We start from the raw sequence: 23,375 nt of genomic DNA, 5'->3' as shown, positions 1-23,375 counted from the left end.
ATACATTTCAAAAAAGAGCCAGTTTGCTCAAAAGAAAATGAGTAAGCATTAGAGAATAGTGTCTGCAAGTGTTGAAAGATCTGTCATTTATGTGGGCACACCAAACTGTAGTAGAAAATGAATCAACTTAATGCAAATTTGTTATTAAAGATAATTAATTGATATCAGAGCAAGAATGAGGATTTATCAAATGCAATCAAGAAATATTTTATTCAAAGAGGAAACAAGGCAGCAAATTAGAAATAATAGTAAAATGTGGGCCCTGTTAGTTTTGGAGAAGACACATGAATTTCAAAGAACAATCGGCAAAAGAGTGAATAATGAAGAGGAAGGAGAATTGATCACATCTGAATATCACAGGGTAAGACCTATTTACAAATAAAGAATGCTGCAAATATTAATTTATTTCAGAAGGGAAAATTATCATTTTTTATAATACTTCCAAGTATCACCATTTAGAAACAAAGAAAAATCAGTCAATTATAGAGAGTAAGCTTCAGATGCAACTACAAACTAGAAGTTCCCATGAGATTCCTAGCCCTGAATGCTAATCCTGCCTCCAGAGACAAACTTTTCATTATAGTAATGATGTTTCCTTCAATAAGATATATTTTACAAAGGTAACAAAATGTACAACCTTCAATAATACTTTATATAACTCAAATTTCAGTTGGATTTGTAATGTTACAGGGTGCATTGTCTGGTGAAAATCATTTTAGCTAAACAAACATGTGGTCCTAAACTTAACTAGAAACATGGAAACTTAGAAAAAGGATTAGGGAACTGTTTCCTCATTGTTGTCACTGTCATTTGTGGAGATAAGAAGGCAAAATAGAGAATAGAGATGCAGACAGGGCACAAGGAGGAGAAGAGGGATGGAGAAGGGGGATAAGTTAGTGAGGGTGAGGAAAAGGAAGATGAAGGAAGGGCAGAAGGAGAGATGAAAACCAGGGAAGGGGGAATGTAGAGGAAGGGCTATGAAATGGGGATGGTGTGATGAAAAAGCCTATTGGTTTCTTTAATTGTTACTTAAAGGATTAGGAAATTATTTCAGGACTTATCTGGACTGGAGTGAGTAAAGTTTTCAAACTTGGTGTCATGAGTTTTAAAGTTGTCTACTCTATCGGTCAAAAGAAGAACTAATGCTGAAGAAAAGCAGGAGGCCAATTTTTTACAAGCACATCATCTGGTAATGACATGAGGTTAGAAGGGGAAGTCAGTAACTTCCAAGGAAGATGTGGAAAGATACATGGTATAGAAGTTTGCCACTTCCAAGGAAAATCTGGAGAGAAAATTACTTCAGTTATGTTAATTAAATCTGGTCTTGTACTAAGGTTTTCCAGCTTATTTGTCAAGCTGCTGAAACAGCAGTATAAACAAGAAGTAATCATTGGTTTGCCAGTTGAGAATTACAGACTTTTTGAGATGAAAAGGAAGCATCAGAGACATCACAAGCCTGAGATCCCTGAGGTCACAAACCTAAGTGCTTACTGATGCCACAGACATGTGTGAAGAGGGCCCAGTAAGTACTGTGGAAATCTGAAAAGTCTGTGCCCCATGTCAAAAAAACAGCAGCACCATTTAGTTCCAACTGATTTGCCGTGTGAAAACTCAGGCCCTGCATTGCCAGATCTTCCCATTTCTCATGAGAACCTGGAAATACAGATTTATATGTAAAATAAACTAGGTTTTAAGTGCTCAAGACTGTTTAGAAGAAAGGAAGGAAGTAAGGAAGGGAAGAAAGAAAGAAGGAAGGCAAGAAGACAGAAAGGAAGAGCTCTATGTGAATCAAATAAATCACATCTATAGGCCACCAGATTTCTGATTGCATACAACACTTCTGAGATAAGGAACTTTGCCTGGGGAAGGAATGGGGCTTGGTCAAGGGCACCCATTACTTAGAGATAGAGCAGAGATCATATTTGGATGTAAGTTTCCTTATTCCCAACTCAGTATCCGCCTGGCTTTTGCAGATTCAGATATTTTCACAAATTCACACTAAAAGTCTTACTTTTCTCCAGAACTTGGCAGTGGCCTTACTTGTGTGCTTCTCTCTCATTAGCAGCTTGGTTGAAAAGTCTCCAGATAAACTCTAGCTTCAGAGCCAAAGCTGCTCTGGTCTATCAAGTAAAGCTTCTCTTGATCTATGAGTCAAGTTGGAAAAAAAGGTTAAACACTTGGATGTTTTGTGAAGGTTGTAAGAGTTGGAGTCAGTGCAATTGAAATCTTCACTCCATGCTGGGCCTAATGTTTTGGAATATATGTCTTTTCTTTCTATTAAACACTTTGAAAGTGTTGGTGCTGAGCTGAATATAAAAGAAGCTTCAGGATCAAAAAGATTTAACAAAGATCTTAGTTTTTTTAAAGTAATCTGACTTAACTTGTGCAGGTAAAATTTAGATTCAAGGATTCCTTTAAAGAAGCAAAGCCTTAAACAATCAAAAGCATAAATGCACTGCATTAAATAAGGCTTTAAAAAGTTCTAGAGGGAAGAGTTGTTGTTAAGATGGTGGTGTAACAGGTGCTGGTGAAATGTCCCCTTAGGAACAGCAAAAAATGTGCAGAATCAACTTTCTCAAACCTCTGGAGAATGATTAAGACTAGAGAACAACTCAATGAATGCTGAATTCAAAAAAAAAAAAAAAAAAAAAAAAAAATTTAAAAACCATCAGAGAAAATTGGGACAAATTTACCAGCCTGGGTCCCTCCTACACACTCAGATCCTTGTAGCAGTTTATGTGACACAGGATGGCAGTTTGGCAGCCTTTGGGCATTACCAGTGAGGGTCCCTGATGCCTGATCACTGCAGCACCTAAATGAAAACATCAGGTGTCTTTGTATACTGACCCCAACTGGTTATGTGGAAGACAGACTCTAGGCACAGGAAGTTATCATCAGAGGCAGAAAAATGGCTTGGAAAGGGGGATTTGAGCCTCATTGCAGCAGAGCAGACCCAGTGCTGAAAGCTTGAGTAAAAAGGCAGCCCAGAGTGTAGGAGCAGAGAAGAATGGACCACAGCTCCCAGAGAGAAAAATTGTAATAAAAACAGAGCACATCCCAGAGTCCCAGAAGGAGAAGCTGGGGAGGGGAACTCCTTTCTTGGAGGGAAACAGTTGTGCATACTTGAAAGTTATTGCGCACACCCAGGGCAAGACACAGGCTCAGAGAGACCTGAGAAGAACTGAACTGTTCACCATGGGCTATTCTATAGGTTCAATATAAGCAGTTGAAGGGTTGAAGAAGGGCCTCAACAAAGAGTTAATCTACCCTAAAACCTTAGGTAAGAGGGAGAATCTGACTACCAGAATTAGCATATCAAAATAAACAAATGCCCAGACTTCAACAAAGATCACAAGATATAAACAGATCACAAGAGATGGCCAATTCATTGAAAAAAATAATAATAATGAAACAGCAGAAGAAGCACAGATATTGGAACAATTAATCAAAGTTAACTCTGATTCAGTTAACTTTTCTAAATGAGTTCAATCAGCTAAAGGAAAACATGGAGATAGAACTAAAGGAAATCATGAAGCAATGCATGAACAAAAGGAAGAATTAGAAATTTTTAAAAAGTAACTAAACAGAACTTTTGGGGATGAAACACAATAATGGAGATTAAAAATACACTACAGATGTTCAACAGCAGATTTGAAGAGGCAAAAGAAAAACTCAGCAAACTAGAAGATAGCATAAGTGAAATCATTTGGTCATAAGAATAGAGAGAAAAGAATGAAAAATGTGAGCAGAGCCAAAGGGACTTGTGAGACAACATAAAATACACCAATATACACATTATGGCAGTCCCAGAATGAGAAGAGAAAGAGAAATAGTGGGCAGAAAGAATATTTGAAGAAATAATGACCAAAAACTTCCCCAAATTGATAAAAGATATACACATGCAAGAATCCCAACAAACTCCAAATAAGATAAACCTAAATAGACCTACTCCAGGACAGAATCAAACCGTCAAATGCAAGAGATGAAGAGAGAATTCTGAAAGTTGCAAGAAAGAAGTGACTAGTCACATACAAGGAATCCTCAATAAGACTGACAATTTCTCATCAGAAATGATGCAGGCAAAAAGGCAGTGGTGAAAGAGAAAAATTTGCCAGTCATGGCTTCTATACCCTTCAAAACTGTTCTTCAAAAATGAGGGAGAGTAGAGTGGGCAAGATAGCAGCATAGAGGGGAGTGGAAGTTAGTTAGCCCCCTGTAACAATTAATAACAACCAGGAACAACTAGTAAATAATATGGAATAACTGCTGGGGGACAACCATGACTATTCACACATCGAACATCAACCTTGATTGGGAGGAATGCCTGAGACTGCAGGATAAAATCTGTAAGTAAAAGCTGTGGAACCATGCTGGGAGCCCCATCCCCCCATGGCAGGCCAAATGGCAAAACCTTGCTGTGGTAGAAAGCAGCACCCTCTGAACAAGCATATATATACTTCAGTCCAGCTCCAACTGGGGTTTTAATTAAAAAATGTAGACTGCTCAATACAAGCTGCAAATCCTCAACAAGCAGACAGAGGCTTTTAGTGACGACTGACCTTACAGAACAAGAAGAATCCTCTGTCCCAGGAGGGGGAGCCCAGAAGACCAGGTGTTACATCTGGCTGATGGGTGAAACTGGGAGGCTGTGGACTGGCTCTGAAAGGGGGTTTCCTGTCCCTTTTTCTCCTCTCAACCTGAGGGGCTCAGTAGATAGAGCCTTGGACATTTTCATTTTGCAGCACTGTGACCCAGATAAGGGTGGAGATAGCAGAATAAGAGAGACAAAGAACCTATTTAAATGCAGATGATAACTCCCTAGGGGGTGTATCTTCCCTAAGAGGAAGAAGGTGGTGCTCAATTCTACTACCAGCCTTCCATTCAGAACCAGACCCCAGAGCCTGGGGAAAAGAAGCCAAAACAGAGACTAAGGGGGCCACACATCTTTACACCAGTCAGGAGTGACAGGCTGACAGACACCACCTGCTGGGCAGGATAGGAAAAGCACACAGCTAGAGGCCTCACAGGGTATGTCAATCTTCTAAGATACACCCTCAGGGAAATCCGACACTGAATATTTCCCTCTTCTGAGAACCTGAGCCCGTTCTGGTCTGGGAAAACCTGACTGGGGTAACCAAGGAAACCAGATGCTGAGACAACAGAAAACTACACCCTACACTAAGAAAAACAAAGATATGGGCCAATCAAAGGAACAAACTTACACTTCAACTGAGATACAGGAATTGAAACAACTAATGCTAAATCAATTCAACTAGTTTAGGGAAGATATGGCAAAAGAGATAAAGGGTATAATGGGAACACTGGGCAAACATGAAGTAGAAATTGCAAGTTTGAAAAAACAACTGGCAGGATCTATGGAAATGAAAGGCACAACATAAGAGATGAAAGACAATGGAGACATACAACAGCAGATCTCAAGAGACAAGAAAACAATCAGGAACTGGACAACAAGACACCTTAAATCCTACACACACAAGAACAGATAGGGAAAAGAAGGAAAAATATGAGCAACGTCTCAGGGAATTGAATGACAACGTGAAGTGCATGAATGTACATGTCATGGGTGTCCCAGAAGGAGAAGAGAAGGGAAAAGGGGTAGAAGCAATAATAGAGGAAATAATCAATGAAAATTTCCCATCTCTTATGAAAGACATAAGATTACAGATCCAAGAAACCTAACATAATAGATCTGAATAGACCTACGCCAAGACACTTTGTAATCAGATTATCAAATGTTAAAGACACAGAGAGAATCCTGAAAGCAGCAAGAGAAAAGCAATCCATCACATACAAATAAAGCTTGATAAGACTATGTGTGCAGATTTCTCAGTAGAAACCATGGAGGCAAGAAGGAAGTGGTGTGATATATTTAAGATACTGAAAGAGAAACACTGCCAACCAAGAATCCTATATCTGGTAAAAATGTCCTTCAAATATGAGGGAGAGTTTAAAATATCCTCTGACAAATGGGCAATGAAAGAATTTGTGAACAAGATACCTGTGCTACAGGAAATACTAAAGGGAGTACTACAGGCAGATAGGAAAAGACAGGAGTGAAAGGTTTGAAACACAATTTTGGGTGATGGTAGCACAGCAATGTAAGTACACTGAATAAAGACGACAGTGAGTATGGCTGAAAGAGAAAGCTTAGGACCATGTGGGACACCAGAAGGAAAGAGGAAAGGAAAGACTGGAACTGTATAACAGTGAAACCAAGAGAGCTCAACAATTGTGATAAAATGCACAAATGTGTTTTTAACTGAGGGAGAACAAATGGATGTCAACTTTGCAAGGTGTTAAAAATATGGTCTGTATTGGGGGAAAAATACAATCAATGCAGACTAGAGACTATAGTTAACAGAAACATTGTATTATGCTTCCTTTAATGTAACAAAGGCAATACACCAAAGCTAAATGCATATAAGAGGGGGACATAAGGATGGGGTATGGGACTCTTGGCATTGGTGATGTTGTCTGACTATTTATTCTACTTTAGTTTAATTCTATCCTTTTTGTTGTTGTTGCTTCCTAGCTGTCATGTTGTTTTTTCTCTTTTCCTTTTCTTTGTCTTTTTTGTCTCTCTACCTTCTTTGACTCTTCCTCCTTCTTTGTGGAAGAAATGGAGATGTCCTTAATGTAAATAATGGTGATGGTGGTGAATACATAAATACGTGACTGTACAGGCAACCATTGATTGTTTACTTATGATGGAATGTATGGCGTGTGAACAAAACCATCTTAAAAAAAATGGGTTGATGGAGAAACATTGAGGGCACTATATTGAGTGAAATAAGTCAGACACATAAGGACAAATAGTGCAGGGTCTCACTGACATGAACTAATCATAACATATAAACTCATAGACATGAAATATAAGTTACCAGGATATAGAAAGAGACTAAAGAATGGGGAGCATGAGCAGAATGTTCAACTAGGTTGAACTTTAACTTTGGAAATGGACAGAGGGTAGCACATTATGAGAATAACTAATGGTGCTGAATCGTGTATGAGTGTGGTGGAAAGGGGAAGCTCAGAGTCACATACGTCACCAGAAGGAAAGTTGGAGGTTAAAAGATGATAATGTATAAAACAGCAAAACTTGTGGTGGACAATGTCTGTGATTACTGTACAAATATTAGAAATCTCTTTCATGAAATAGAACAAATGTATGATACTATAAAGGGAAGTTAATAATAGAGGGGCATGCAAGGAAAATATACCTATTGTCAACTATATACTACAGTTAGTAGTATTTTAACATTCTTTCATCAACAGTAACAAATGTACTATACCAATACTATGAGTCAATAATGGAGGGAGAGTGGTTAGGGGCATGGGAGGATTTGAGTTTCCTTTTTTTGTCTTCTTTTCTTTTCTGGAGTAATGAAAATGTTCTAAAAATTGAAAAAAAAATAGTTGTGGTGATGGGTGCACAGCTGTACGATGGTAACATGAGCAATTGATTGTGCACTTTGGGTCTTTGGTTAATTGTATGGTATGTGGACAATCTCAATAAAATTAAATTATAAAAAAATGAGGGAGAATTTAATCAGCTAAATAAAAGCTGAGGGAGTTAAGTAACACAACACCTGCCCTACAAGAAATGCTAAAGGGAGTTCATCAGGTTGAAAGGAAAGGATGGTAGATAATAGCTTGTTGCTGTATGAAAAAAATCATGATCTCTGGTAAAGGTGACTTCATGGGTAAATACAAATGCCATTATTATTGTATGTAACTGTACTTTTTATTTTTTACAAGATTTAGAATACAATTGCATAAGAAATAATCATATTCCTATGTTATGGACATGAAAAGTAACACGTGACAAAAACAACATTGTCTGGAGGAACGGAGGGGTATAGGAACAGACACTTTGTGTGCTATTAAAGTTAAGCTGGTATCATTTTAAAGAAGTTTGCTATAGACTTAGGGTATTAAATATAATCCCAATGGTAACCACAAAGAAAGTATTTAAAATATTTACAGAAAAGGAAATGTGAGAGAGATCAATCTGTTTTACTGTATATAATCAACTATATACAAGAGAAGGCTGCACTGTAGAAAATGAGGGACAAAAAAGGTATAAGATGTACAAGAAACAAAGGACAAAATGGCTGAAGTAAGTCTTGCTTTATCAATAATTACTCTGAATGTAAATGGATTAAACAATCAAAAGACATATATTGATAAAATGGATAAAAAATCATGTCCAATTGTATGTTCATTACAAGAGATTCATCTTGGACCCAAAGACATAAATAGGTTGAAAGTGAAAGGATGAAATAAAATATACCCATTCGTATGGGGTGGCCATACCAATATCGGACAAAATAGACTTTGTCAAAAGCAATGAAGGACATATATATCAATAAAAGGGTCAATCCACCAAGACTGATATACACCTAACATGTATATACACAGAGCCCAAAATATATGAAGCTAACACTGACAAAACTGAAGGGAAAAACCGTTCTACAATATTAGTTGGAGACTTCAATACATCACTTTCAATAATGGATAAAACATCTACAGAGAGGATCAATACAGAAACAGAGGACTTTAACAATATAATAAATGAACTAGATCTAACAGACATATATAGAACCCTACAACCAACAACCACAGAATACTCTTTTTGTTAGTTCACATGTATCATTCTCTAGAATAGACCGCATGTTGCATCACAAAACAAGTCTCAATAAATTTTCAAAGTATCTTCTCCAACCACAATAGAAGACAGGTATAAATCAATAGCACACCAAAAGTGGAAAACTCACAAAATTGTGGAAATTAAAAAACACATCTTAAACAATCAAAATTCAGAAAAGAAGTCACAAGGGAAATCGGAAAATATCTTGAGCTGAAGGAAAACAAAAACACAATATACCAAATTTATAGGATGCAATGAAGGCAGTGCTTAGAGAGAAATTTACACCTATGAATGTCTCTATTGAAAAAGAAAAAAGACTCAAACAAATAACCTAATTTAATATCCGAAGGAACAAGAAAAAGAAGAACAAATAAATGTAAATTACTAGGAAGAAAGAAATTAAACTTAGAGCAGAGATAAATGAAATACAAGACAGAAAAACAATTGAGAGAATCAATGAATCCAAAAGTTGGTTCTCTGAAAAGATCAACAAAAGTGATAAACCTTTAATTAGACTGACAAAGAAAAAAAGAGAAAAGATGCAAATAATTATAATCCATAAAAAAGGAGAGCATCACCACTGATCTTACAAAAATTAAAAGGAATATAAGAAAATACTATGAACCATTTTATGCCAACATTTAGATAAACCAGAGAAAATGGATAAATTCCTAGAAACATACAATTTACCTAAACTGACTCAAGTTGAAAAAATTGGGGTAATGGATATTGGTAATGGTAGCTCAATATTGTGAGTGTAATTAATACCACTGAACTGTACACTTGAAAGTGGTTAAAATGGGAAATTTTGAGCTGTATATATGTTATTACAATAAAAAGTCAAAAAAAAGTTCAAATGCACAGAAATGTGATAAATGATGTGAGGAAAAAGGCATATGCCCAGAATAAAAAGGGATTTAACATTATTTAGGAGTGATACTATTTTATTATATTATAAATATGGCTCAGAAGGTATATTATAGGAAACAGATCGCTCGAAATACCTTTAATTATAAAGAAGAAAGAGAAGTTTTAAGACTATTTGAAAAGTAATTACGCAAAATATGGGGAAAGGTTTTTACTGCTTACAGCATTCAATGTCACTCTAAAAATTGCCCAAAGCACCACGTGTCTGTTTTACACCACATGTGTCTGTTTATATTCCATTTATATAAAAATGGCTCATATGTCTGTTTTCTTGCACACAGTACTTGACCCAGTGGATTTCTAGAGACACTCATACAAACGTGATTATTTTAATAATTTTGACTATGGTTGAATCATAAATATCTATATAATTTCTCTTTTATCCTAAAGATGTTTACGATTTAAATGCATGAGAGATAGGGGAGGGAAATATTTGCTATTATTGGGAAATAATTCCCAATCCCTGAGCACTATATTCCTCTTAGGAGCTGAGATACTCATTGTCACCTTCATTCTCTTTCAAAGGCTTAGAGATTTTGATAAAAGCAGTAAGAAATTAAGCAAAAATGGCAAATTTTTCATGTGCTTTCAACCAACAGAATTTAATAAAACATGGTTCATATATTTTTTATTTTTAAGTAAATCTTCAGAGTTGTCTGCAGTTATTGACAGCTTTAGTCAACAAGACAAAACGTTTTGTTCGGGGAACACATATATGCAGTATTTACTACTAAAATTGAGGAAGGGAGGAAAATGAAAATCAAAGTAAGAAGGCAATTAGGGTTTGAATTATTTTTCTCTGCCAGTGCTAGCAAAGACGCTGCCTTCCAAGAATCAACCTAATTTTCATAAATGTCATTACCATAGAAGAAATAATATATCAATGTGTTCCAAAGTGCAAAATACCTTCTATCACACAACTCTAGCAAAGTCCGTTCCTCTGGCCTTGCTCTATTATTGAGGTGGCCTATGGCTCAGCTTGTGTGTTTGTGTTGGGAGCGGGGGAGGTGATCTTCTCATATAACTGATAAAAATGGGGTTTTCTCCTTACCTGAGTAATATAAAATGCTAGTCCAAACTTGAGAAATTTGTTCCCAAATAAGCAACCCTGTCCCACATTTCCTCGGTATCTGTCATTAGTTCTGAGCCCATGAATTCTGTACACCTCATGCTCTGTCTTCCTGGTGGTGGGGATGGGTGGGTGGAGGTCTCATCCAATCTTATAGTGGTAAATACTACCTTTATACTGAGGATTCCCATATCTATCTCTCTCTAGACAAAACGCCCCTCCTGAACTTAAGACCCATGCATCCAACTTTATGAGACCTATCCAAAGGAGACCATCATCTTCCCCTTATCACAAACATGCATCTATTCTAACCACTATCCACTTAATTACCCAAGACAGAAATCTTGTTGTCATTGTAAACTCTTTTATCACCTTTTGCTCTTCTCACTGCATCCAATCAATTACACTTTTTTTTTTCTTTTCTCTTCAGCATTCTCATTTGCCTACAATCTACCAAATTCTCTTCATACCTACATTAATGGGTATGTTTCCTGGATTACTGCCAAATCCTCCTGATAATCCTTTCCATTTTTTTTAAACCCCCACAACTAATTCCATTCTGTAATCAGATTGACCTTTTAATAATGTGACTTTGATCATGTTACTACTCACCTTCCAAAAGACTTCAGTAGTCACTATTGCATTTAGGGTAAAGTCTAAACCCTAATATGGCTAACAAGGCTGGTGTAACCTGCCCATACTCACCTGTCTAGCTTTCAATTTACCCTAGACTACTTTTCTCCATTCCATTCCATTGACCCAGTCCTTCCAAACTTAATTGTCTAATTTATCCTTCAGAACTCAGCTTAGATACCTGAAATCTTCCCTTGACATTTCCTATGTGCTTCATTAACAGACTGAACTTCTCCTATCTTAGCACTTACACTACTCTAATGCAACTATGTGTTTGTTTCTTCAACAGAGATTTACTGAGTGTTCATTACAAGCTAGATGCAGGCAGTACAGCAGTGAACAAAACAGGCACGTTCTCACTCTCATGGGCTTACATTCAATGGAGGATATTAAATTAACAAATAAGTACATGTTGGAGAGTAATAGGTGCCATGAGAAAGAATAGAGCAAGAAACAGGATAGAGTGTGACTGGGACAAGAAGAAATATTCTATTCATGCTTATCAGGGAAGGTTTTTCAAAATTCTCCATGGCTTCCCATTCCGGCAGAATAAAACCCAAGGGAAGGCAACAGTGTAGCTTGAAGAAAGTGAGGGAGCAATTTATGTGGGTTTTTGGAGGAAGAGCATTCCAGGCAGTAGCACAATACATGCAAAGACCAAAGACAGGAGTGAGCTTGGCGTGTTCCACGAAGAGGAAAGTATAATAAGGTTAGAACAGATGAAGCAAGGGAGAGAGAGGTAAGGATAATAAGCAGGGTGTTGGAGGGAGGTGGAGGGAGGGAAAGACAGCACAACCATATAGGATATTGACAGCCCTAATATAGACCTTGGGTTTTATTCTGCCTGGAATGGGAAGCCATGGAGAATTTTGAACAGAGTTAGTTAAAAAGATCACAAAGACTGTAGGAGACAAAGGTGAAAAAAAGAGAGACCATTAGAAGGCTATTGCAGTCTATAGTCCTGGAAAAGATAACAATGGCTTGGACTACTGTGCTGTATTGGAGACAATAAGAAGTGGATGTTTTGGAGATACATTTTGAAGGTAAAATCAAAAGCATTTGCAGATAGATTGGACATGAGATGTGAGAGAAAAAGGAATTAAGGTTCACACCTTAATTATTTTTTTGTCCAAGCAACTAGTAGAGAAGAGTTAGCATTATATTGAAATGGGAAAGACTCAGGCAGAGACAGACTTAGAAGTAAGAAATCAAGAATTCACTTTTGGACATGGTACATTTAAGATGCCTTAAATATATGCTTCGGTTTCCTAGCTGTCAAAGCAAATGCCAAACAGTGTGTTAGCTTAAGAATTGGGAATTTATTGGCCCATGGTTTTGAGGTTTGGAGAAGTCCAACATCAAGGCATCATCAAGATGATCATCAAGGTGATGCCTTCTCCCAGAAGATTGTGGTGATACTTGGTCCTTTGCTTTTCTGTCACATGGAAGTGCACATAGTGGTCTAGCCTGGCTTTTTGGTTCCTTTGACTTTCAGCTTCTGGCTTCTATCTATCTATCTATCTATCTATCTGTCTATCTCTTTCTCTCTCTCTCTCTCATCCTCTCTATAAGGACTCCAGTATTGGATTAAGACCCATCCTGAATCAGCTTGGCCACACTTTAACTGAAGTAACTTCATCAAAAGGTCCTATTTACAAGGGTTCATACAAGAATGGATTAAGTTTAAGAACATGCTTTTCGGGGCTTCATAGCTCCAAGCCACCACAATATCCAAGTGGCAATTTTGGGTATTAGCGGGATATAAAAATTGGAGTTCAGTGTAGACTTCTGGCTTAATTACTCCCTGAAATTAAACTATGAGGAGATAAGCCTGTCTTTTTTTTTTAATTGTTAATTCCCTATGCTTGGTATGTGTCTGCTGTAAAGCAGGTATTCAATAAATAACTGACATTTAAAGAGTGAATATATATCCGAATTTCTAGTTTCATAATTTAAAGAGGATCTTTGGAAGTTTTTGATGATTTCTGAGCTACCATCAAGTCTCTGGTTTTATTTATTAAGTAATACAAAAAATTGAAGAGGGAACATGAGTTAGTATTCACTGAGAGAGTGCCCTCTAAAAACCAACAAGTAAGACAGACATAATCGTTTTCCACCGGATGAGTTGAAAGCTAGGTAGTCTCAAGCAAGTTGGGTAATTATTTCGCTCTACAATTCTTTTTCTAGCCAAGATTTAGGCACAGAAATACTTGTATCTGAAAGATATGTAATGAACATTGTTTCCAGAGTCCACCTATGATAGCCTAGTCATTTTCTCATAGTAACTATAATTGAAATAGAGAGAATTGCCTCTGGGAGGCAGTCATTGCAAAATCCAGGGAGGAGTTAACAAGCTGGCCCTCACAATCTAGATCTGGGCTCATCCAGTGCTGCCCTACAGATTATTAAAAGAAAATGAACTCCCAAATTATAAGTAAGAAGATAATTTTACCTAGATTTTTGACTTCTGCTTCTCTAAAATTATAATATTGAGCAACACATGCAAACCGTCTGGCAAGGCGTTAAATAGCAAGTGCTGAGTGGCTGCTGTGCCCTTAGGATGGCTATAAGTTCTTCCACAATCCCTATTGTTAAGTGATTTAATTAGCATTACAGGAGGCACACGTTGTAGACAACCCAGAAATTTCCTTTCCTGAATATGGGCTGGGGGATAGAGAATGGGGAGTCAAGGCTTAAAATGCACAGAGTTACTATTTGGAAAGAAGGAAATGTTTTGGTAATGGATAGTGGTGATGGTAGCACAACATTGTGAATGGAATTAACAGCACTGAAATACATAATGAAATGTGGTTAAAGGCGAATGTTTGGTTGTATACATGGTAATAGAAAAAAATTTTTTAAATCCACGAAATTGTACTACACACAGTGAACTCTAAGTCAAATCATGGACTATAGCTATAATAGTATAATATAGTCATGCTGGTTTGAATGTATTATGTCCCCAGAAAAGCCATATTTGTTGATGCAATCTTGTGGGGGCAGATGTATTAGTGTTGATTAGATTGTAATTCTTTGATTTAGTGTTTCCATGGAGATGCGACCCACCCAATGGTGGATAATTTCCATGGAGGTGTGGCCCCGCCCATTCAGCACGGGCCTTTGTTAGTTTACTAGAGCACTATGTAAGCTCAGACTGAAGGAACAAGCTTGCTACAGCCAAGAGGGACACTTTGAAGAATGTATGGAAGCTGAGAGAGGAACTGAAGCTTACAGAGACATTTTGGAGATGGTCTTTGAAAGCAGACTTTTGCTCCAGAGAAGCTAAGAGAGGACAAATGCCCCAAGAGCAACTAAGAGTGATTATTCTTGAGGAACTGCAGCCTAGAGCGGAGCATCCTGAGAGAAAGCCATTTTGAAACCAGAACTTGGAGCAGACGCCAGCCACGTTCTTTCCCAGCAAACAGAGGTTTTCCAGACACCATTGGCCATCCTCCAATGAAGGTACCCAATTGTTGATGCATTACCTTGGAGACTTTATGGCCATAAGACTATAACTGTGTAACCAAATAAACTCCCTTTATGAAAGCCAATCCATTTCTGGTGTTTTGCAGTCTGGCACCATTAGCAAACTAGAACAGTAGTATAATCGTGTAATTATAAAAGTGTGCTTTCATCAATTGTAACAAATATACCACACCAATGCAAGGTATTAATAATAGGATGACACGTGGGAATCTGTATTTCGTTTGTTCTGTAAACCCATAAGTTCTCTAATAAAAAAAATTAAATCAGTAGAAAAAAAAGAATCAGTATGACATGGAAGAAAATAAACCCCAATCCATACCTTATACCATACAGAAACAGATAATCTGTGATAGATCACAGATCTAAATGTCAAATAAACAAAACTATATAGAGTTTCTAGGAGAAATACAAGATAATATCTTCATGAACTTGGGGTAGGCAGATTTCTTAGACAAGACCTAGAAAGTATTAACCATTACAAATCTCATAGAATGAACTTCCTCAAAATTTAAAATTTCTGTTCATTAAAATATACTATAGAGAAACTGAATAGGGAAATTTCAGACTGGGAGAACATATTCACAATACATATAAGCAACTCTAACAACTCAATAACAAGACTTTCTTTTAAATAAGACTGTCTTTTAAAAAAGTGCTCCCTGCAGTGTAGTTCAGGTAAGTGCCAGGCTCACGCTTGCCCTGTGACCTCAGTCCTTCTCTGCCTCACTTCCTTCTGCTCAGATGTGCAGTCCCAGGTGTGTACTGGGATAGGTCTATGGAGAGCACACTTCACCCCTTGCTCTTGGATTCCCCAAGGAAGAAGAGTCCAGCCTTTCTCTTTCCAAGAGGCGGAAGCGGAGCGAGGTTGCCATTGTCCGGATGAAAAGAAATGAGGTGAAGAAAGCGAATGAGGAGGACAAGGACAACAAGGAGAACAAGGCAGAGGGTCTGTCCTCTTCTCGAGCTCCTAGGACAATTCAGACACAATACCCATCCATACTCAATTCAGACACAATACCCATGTAACAGTGCAAGTACACAATCTGGATTTTCATATTAATACCAGATTCTAAGACTATTTCCTAATAATTCTCACACTAATAGACCATGGTTTAGAAAACTACAGCAACACTTTTACTTGAATGAAACTTAAAAGATTTCCAGATATGCAATGTTTTGTTTTGTTTTTAATTTCCATGTTTCCATAAATGACTTTTATTTCTGTAGCCACATGACTGTGAGCAAGGCTCTCAGTTTGCCACATGATTAAAAAGTGAAGTAAAAGTTCGGGCTGGGATTATTAGATCTGACTAAACTTACAATACTCTTATTTAATGATAAAGATGCCATAGGAAAGAGTTCCATGAAAAATGCTTGTAAAATGTGGTTTTGCATTTACTTCTATTTAAAGGCCATTAGCAAAGAAAAGAGCTAGTGCACAAGTCTCCAAATCTGTTCAATTATCTCCTTGGAGATAAAATCAACTTATCAGAGATTCCAAGAAGTTCTGAAGTACATAAAAACCTGTTCAGCTTTGTTTAAGATAGGGTTTCCCAATTTTTCAGACTCTGTAATATTTATTATATAGCCTTGCATATCTGGGAAATTGCCATGGAGGCCAGAAGGCACTGGGATGACATATTTAAAGTGCTGAAAGCAGAAAAACACCAAACAAGAATTTTATATTCAGCAAAACTGTTTTCAAAAATGAGGGAGAGAGTAAGGCATACCAGGATAAACAAAAGATGAGGGACTTTTTCCCCACTAGACCTGCCCTATAAGTGATGCTACAAAAAGTTGAAAGTTTTAAAGGAAAAGACAGTAAATGGAAACCTCATTAAGAATTAAAGGCCCTGGTGAGGGTAATGACATGGAAAAATATAAATGCCAGTACCACTGTATCTTTAGTTTGTAACTTTACTTTTTTCTTCCTAAATGATCTAAAAGACAAATGCATAAAATGTTATATTAAATTAGTGGTTTGGGAATCATAATGTATAAACATGTAATTTGTGACAAGAGCTACATAAAAGTGGGGGGACAGATGGGTATGGTACCATAGGTTTTATATACTATTGAAGTTATGTTGTTATCAAAGCAAACAAGATTGTTGTAGGTTTCAGATGTTAAATTTAAGCCCCATGATAACTACAAAGAAAATACTGAAGAATATGCAAGCTCATAGAGACAGAATTGAGAGTACAGATTGTGAGGGGCAGGAGGCAGGAGAAATAGGGAGTTAATGCCTAATGGGTGTAGGGTTTCCATTTGGGGAAATAGGAAAGTTTTAGTAATGGAAGCTGGTGAGGTGAGGGTACAGCATTACTGAATGTGATTAATCTCATTGAATAGTATGCTTGGGAGTAGTTGAGAGAGGAAAATTTGTGTTGTGTTTATGTTCTCACAATTAAAGAAAAAGAAAAAGAAAAAAGCAACTAATAAGACAATGACAATTAAATGCAATACATGATCCTGGATGGGATATGGCAGGTGATGAGAGAAGCTCAAAGGAGCATTATTGGGACATATGAAAAAATTGGAATGTAGACTGTAAGTTTTAAACAATGTTCAATTTCTTAAACTTCATAATTGCACTTAAGGTGATTACATAAGTGAATATTCTTGCTCTTAGGAAGTGTACAGGGCATTAGTAAGTGTTCAGGGAGCATGATATATACAACCTACACTAAAGTGCTAGAAAATGGATTTATGAATAGACAGTTGGACCAACACAGATGATAGACGATAGAGAGATATTTAGCTAGCTAACTAGATAGACAGATAGATAGAAGTATCCAAAATAAAAAGTTAAAAAATACTAATGGTAGTAGGTGGCCTGGGGAAGAAAGCCAGAACTCAAAGCACAAATAATCTGGTGGGAAGTTTCCTGGTTTTCTTCTGCTTCTATGCATACCTCTTTGACTTTGTATCAGTATAAATCCCAGAACAGAACAGCAGGAATGGACAGAAAGAGCTCCAAGAGAAATTCCTCTTGTTATCATCTTGGAAATGGGAAGTAGAGACCCTGTGGGTCAGCATCAGGAAAATTCCTGTCCCTTTTCTTCTTTCTTTCCCAGCTGTGTCCTCAGCAAATCCCCTTCCTAAAGCTGCAGTCTTGTGGTGGTGGCTATGATCCCCAGTCCGGCACCTAAAACTCTGAAGGAGGATAATCTTTCTCTCTAATCAGAGGGACTGTGGTCCAATGACCATGGAGGCAAATACCCACTTTTTCTCCCCTGTCATGCTTCTACCACTTGGCTCTAGAAGCAGAATGAATCTCAGGAAGTAACTGGCAGGTTGAGGAGACTCAAACCCCAGTTTACCAGTCAGAGAACCAGGAAAGAGAGGGTCCCCATGAAATGGACAGTGTAGGAGATCATGGAAAACAGAGGTCTCAAGAAAGGGACCCAAAAATCTTTGTATGAACACCTGGACTCACTCCTAAATTGTGCAGTGGATTGATCCTACACAGCAAACCAACAGCTGTGAGAACTCAAGTGTGGTGTGGAATACCACCCAGGTCTCAGGTTGGCCCCTGGGTTGCAAACATGCAGGACAGATCTGAAGAACACTGCAAAGTCTTGAAAAATATTCTGGCATTTAAGCCACAGTCTACATTAAGCAGTAAAAGTTTTCAGCCAGCACCCCTATCTGGCTTAATTGCCTACTAAAATAAAAAAAAAAAAATCTCTTTAATTAAAAAAATATACATCTGAGAACTTCCAGGGAAATTAAGGACTCATTCTGTCCTCCAAAACAGCTGGGAAACAGGTAGGAACAGTCTGAAACAACTCTTTGGGGGCTCTGGAGGCCAGAACACTGTACAGCATCCAGGGAAGAGCAAGAGGAAGAGGCTAAGAAACTGTGGTAAAGAATTGTGAGTAGCTCACTCTAGCAGCTGGCCACCTTGGGGTCCAGCCCCTGGCTAGATGCTGCAGACAGAAAGGGACATAAAATCCTCTTCCTCAAGAAAAGGGGTGGGCATGGCCAAGGACTGATCATAGCTTTTCATTAGTGAATATGAATTGCTGGGTCCCAGCTCTGAGATGCTATTTAACCCACCCTGGACAGGTAGCAGTCATTGTTTCAAACCCACACCTAACAGGAGCAGAAGCAGTAGTGGTTTTGAAGATACAGTGCCTTCTTAGGGTTGCAGGGAACAGTGTGCTGAAGGAGCATCTGCTGGGCAGACCAGGAAAGTGCAGCTTCAGGGAGTCATCAAAAAGAATTTTGGGCATCTTTCTTAATCTTCTTCTCAGGACTCCCTGGAGCTGGTTGGTATGTGTCCCCTTCATTGGTCCCTGGTCCTGTTTTGACTGGAAAACACTGACTTGGGGAAATCCAAGGTGACCCTTCTCCCAGAATCTGCCCTCCAGGAAAAAGCAGCTAGAACAACAAAAAGAGTGTTAAAAAACAAACTAACTAACTAACTAACAAAAAACTATACAGGCAAAACAAAAACAAACAATGGATTGAGATTCCCGGAGAAGGAACAGAGGAAAGGAATCTTGCACCCAGGGTGAAACAATCTTACAGATAGTATAATTTAAAAATTATACTGCATATACAGGACAACAATCAGATTAGAAAGAGATGAAAAAATCTGATCAAACATAGGCAATTTTAAATATCTAGAATAAGCTGAACCAAGTGTCAAAGAAGAATCTTAACACAAAGCCAATCAACAATAAAGCCCTAGGCAAGAAAGAGAAACTGGCCATCAGAGTCAACTCATCAAGGTAATCAGATGCTTAGATATCAGCAAAAAATTAGAAGCCATACTAAGAAACAGGAAGATATGGCCCATGCAAAGGAACAAATCATAACTTCAGAAGAGACACAGAATTTGAACAACTGATCAAAGATGTTAAAACAAATCTCCTAAATGATTTCAAGGAAATGAAGGAAAATATGGATAAAGAGACAAAGGATATTAAAAGATACTGGGTGACGACTCCCAGGGGTGTAAATCTCCCTGGCAACGCAGAGTATGACTCCCGGGGATGAATGTGGACCCGTCATCGTGGGACTGAGAGTATCTTCTTGACCAAAAGGGGGATGCAAAAGGAGATGAAATAGTTTCAGTGGCTGAGAGATTCCAAATGGAGTCGAGAGGTCACTCTGGTGGACATTCTTATGCACTATATAGATAACACCTCTTAGGCTTTAATGTATTGGAATAGCTAGAAGTAAATACCTGAAACTACCAAACTCCAACCCAGCAGTCTGGACTCCTGAAGACAATTATATAATAATGTAGATTACAAGGGGTGACAGTGTGATTGTGAAGACCTTTTGGATCACACCCCCTTTATCTAGTGTATGGATGAGTGGAGGAATGCGGATAAAATCTAAAGGACAAATGGGGTGGGATGGGGGGATGATTTGGGTGTTCTTTTTTCACTTTTATTTTTTATTCTTGTTCTGGTTCTTTCTGATGTAAGGAAAATGTTCAGAGATAGATTGTGGTGATGAATGCATAACTATGTTATCATACTGTGGACAGTGGATTGTATATCATGGATGATTGTATGGTGTGTGAATGTATTTCAATAAAACTGTATTTAATAATAATAATAATAAAAAGATACTGAGTGAGCTTAAAGAAGAATTTGAAAATATAAAAGAACTGTAACAGAAATTATGGAAATGAAAGACACAATAGAAGAGATTAAAAATACACTAGAAACCTATAACAGCAGATTTGAACAGGCAGAAAAAGAATTAGTGAACTAGAAAAGAGGACAAACAAAATCTTCCAGATAGAAGAAGAGATAGAGAAGAAAATGAGAGAAATTGAGCAGTCTCAGGGATGTGACTGACAGCATGAAGTTCACAAGCATATGTGTCATGTGTGTCCCATAAGGAGAAGAGAAGGGGAAAGGGGAACAAAGAATATTCGAGGAAATAATGGCTGAAAAATCTCCAGGTCTTATGAAAGACATAAATACACATGTCCAAGAAGCACAACATATTCTGAGCAGAATAAATCCTAATAGACCTACTCCAAGACACCTACTAAACAGAATGTCAAATGCCAAAGATAAAGAGAGAATCCTGAAAGCAGCAAGACAGAAGTGATAAATCACATACAAAGGAACCACATGATTCTTATCAGAACCATGGAGGTGAGAAGTGGTATGATACATTTAAGGTACTGAAAGAGAAAAACTGCCAGAAAAAATTATTTATCTGGCAAAACTGTTCTTCAAAAATGAGGGGGATTTTAAAATATTCATAGATAAGCAGAAACAGCAAGATTTTGTCAACAAGAACCGTGCCCTATAAGAAACACTAACGGGAGTTCTGCAAGCTGAAAGGAAAAGACAGGAGAGAAAGACTTGAAGCAGAGTATAGAAATGAAGATTTTCAGTAAGAATAACTAAAAGTCTGAAAAGAAAGACAAAAATAAGATATGACAGTTTGGCAGTTCCTCAGGAAGCTAAGAATCGTGCTGCCATATGATCCAGCAAACCCACTGCTAGACATATACCTACCCAGAAGAACTGAAAGCAGAGATTCAAACAGACATTTGCACACTGGTATTCATTAAAATATTATTCACAATTGTCCAGAGACGGAAGTAGCCCAAGTGCCCATCAACCAATGAATAGATAAACAAAATGTGGTATATACATATGATGGAATATTATTTAGTTGTAAGAAGGAATGAAATCCTGATTCATGTGATAATATGGATCATTGAAGGCATTATGTTGAGTGAAATAAGGCAGATAGGAAAGTTCAAATACTGTATGATCTCACTGTTATGAACTAATTATAATAAGCAAGCTCATAGAGTTAGAATCTAGAATATAAGTTACCAGCAGATAGATTGGGGTTAGAGAAGGGGGAGTGGATGCTTAACTTGCACAGAATTTCTATTTAGGCTTATGGAAATGAACAGTGGTGGTGGTAGTACATTTTTGTGAGTTTATCAACAGCACTGAACTATATAGATGAATGTGATTAAAACTGTAGTATGTATATATTACTAGAATAAAAATTAAAAGATAAAATACTGTACTCTATAGTATAGTGAACCCTATTGTAGACTATGGACTATAGTTAATAGTACAAGTGTAAGAATGTTCTTTCATATGTAATAAATGTATGATACTAATATAAGGTGGTAAAAATAGAGAGGTACATAGGGAAAAACACATGTAATGTAAATAATGGTCAATAGATAGAACTATTTTAATAATTTCTCATCAATTATAACAATGGTTATTACTGTTTAAAAAGCAGAACAATTATTTTTTTAAAATGCTATCATTAATAGTCACAAATGTTCCATACCAATGCAAGGTTTTGGTGGTGGAGTGGTATATGTGAATCTTGTATTTTGTGCATGATTGTTCTTTAAACTAACAGCTTCTGTAATTAAAAAAAATCAAAAAATAAAATGCTACCATAACAAAAAACTTGCTCCATAGGATTTAAACAGGATCCATACTTTCATAACATAATATTCAAAATGCCCAGAATTCAATCCAAAACTAAACAACATAGAATTAAGAAAGTCCAACAACATTATCAAGTGAGAAAATAATCAACAGACACAAATTCAGTGTGATGCAGATGCTGAGTTATCAAAGCTTTAAAGATTCTGTTATTAAATGTTCATAGAAGTAACAATAAATATTATGATATAGATAAATAAAAAGGAAAATGATGGTAAAAGCTAGAACATACAAACACTAATTAAAAGAAAGCTGGAAAAGACAATTGGTGTCAATGTTGGAGAGGACAGTTGGTGACAGCTCGGCCGTGCAGGTTCGATACCGCGATCCCAGCAGTACTGGGTCCCAGACTTCTCCAGGGCAGAGACTGAGGAGGTACAAGCCTCTTCCCCAGCCCGGCGGCCTCCTTCCTCTAGCTCATCTTCAGGCACCTCTTCAGCATCCTCTCCGCGTCCCAGTGAATTGGCCTGGTTAGTTCTGAGCAGGCGCAGCGGCCTGATGGGTTGACCCACTGGAGGAGGTGGAACTGCAGATTGGAGATGCAGCATCTTCATATCAAATTTCTTGAAGCCCCATCAGCAGTTATCAAATCTAGTGGAAGAACTTGCCTTCAAATGTACAGAAAATGCACGTTTCCTTAAAACATGGTTGGACCTCCTGAAAGAAGACTATGATTCTTTGAAACCTGGCAATGAATTTTACGTGATTAATTAGTCATTAAAATAATAATCCACTTTTTGTCACCTATATTTGCACATGTACCACATGTATAGGATAATCTCTTCCTAGCTGTACTGTGTACTCAGAATGAAATTTTTCTTGACTTTTGTGAAAGCAGAATACTGATGTTATTTTTGATGCTGGGAAACATGGTATGAAAATTAATTTAGATATTAATATTAATAATGCTACAGTGCTAACAGTATTAACTATGTTGACCATTATTCATTTTGTAAGAAGACTCTAAGAATGGCAGAATTTGAGGGGACCGTGTAGTCTAGCCTCATTTTATGGACCAAAGTAAGTAACTTTGACTAAGTTTGCCATGGTGGACCCAATTCCAATTTGCTAAGTTCCCTAGAGCTAATGACTGTCTTATTTACCTCTGTATCTCCATCACCTG

At 37.4% G+C, this 23,375-nt stretch overlaps 1 pseudogene; it reads left to right on the top strand.

The window, feature by feature from the left end:
• Nucleotides 1-253: 253 nt before the first annotated feature.
• LOC119526121 lies at nucleotides 254-22,966 on the top strand (annotated as a pseudogene).
• The last annotated feature ends 409 nt before the right edge of the window (nucleotides 22,967-23,375 follow it).

Source organism: Choloepus didactylus, chromosome 1 (genome assembly GCF_015220235.1).
Source record: "Choloepus didactylus isolate mChoDid1 chromosome 1, mChoDid1.pri, whole genome shotgun sequence".
NCBI classification, from domain to species: Eukaryota; Metazoa; Chordata; class Mammalia; order Pilosa; family Megalonychidae; genus Choloepus; species Choloepus didactylus.
The sequence above is the reverse complement of the archived record's forward strand: the minus strand, read 5'-3'. Positions and strand labels throughout refer to the sequence as shown.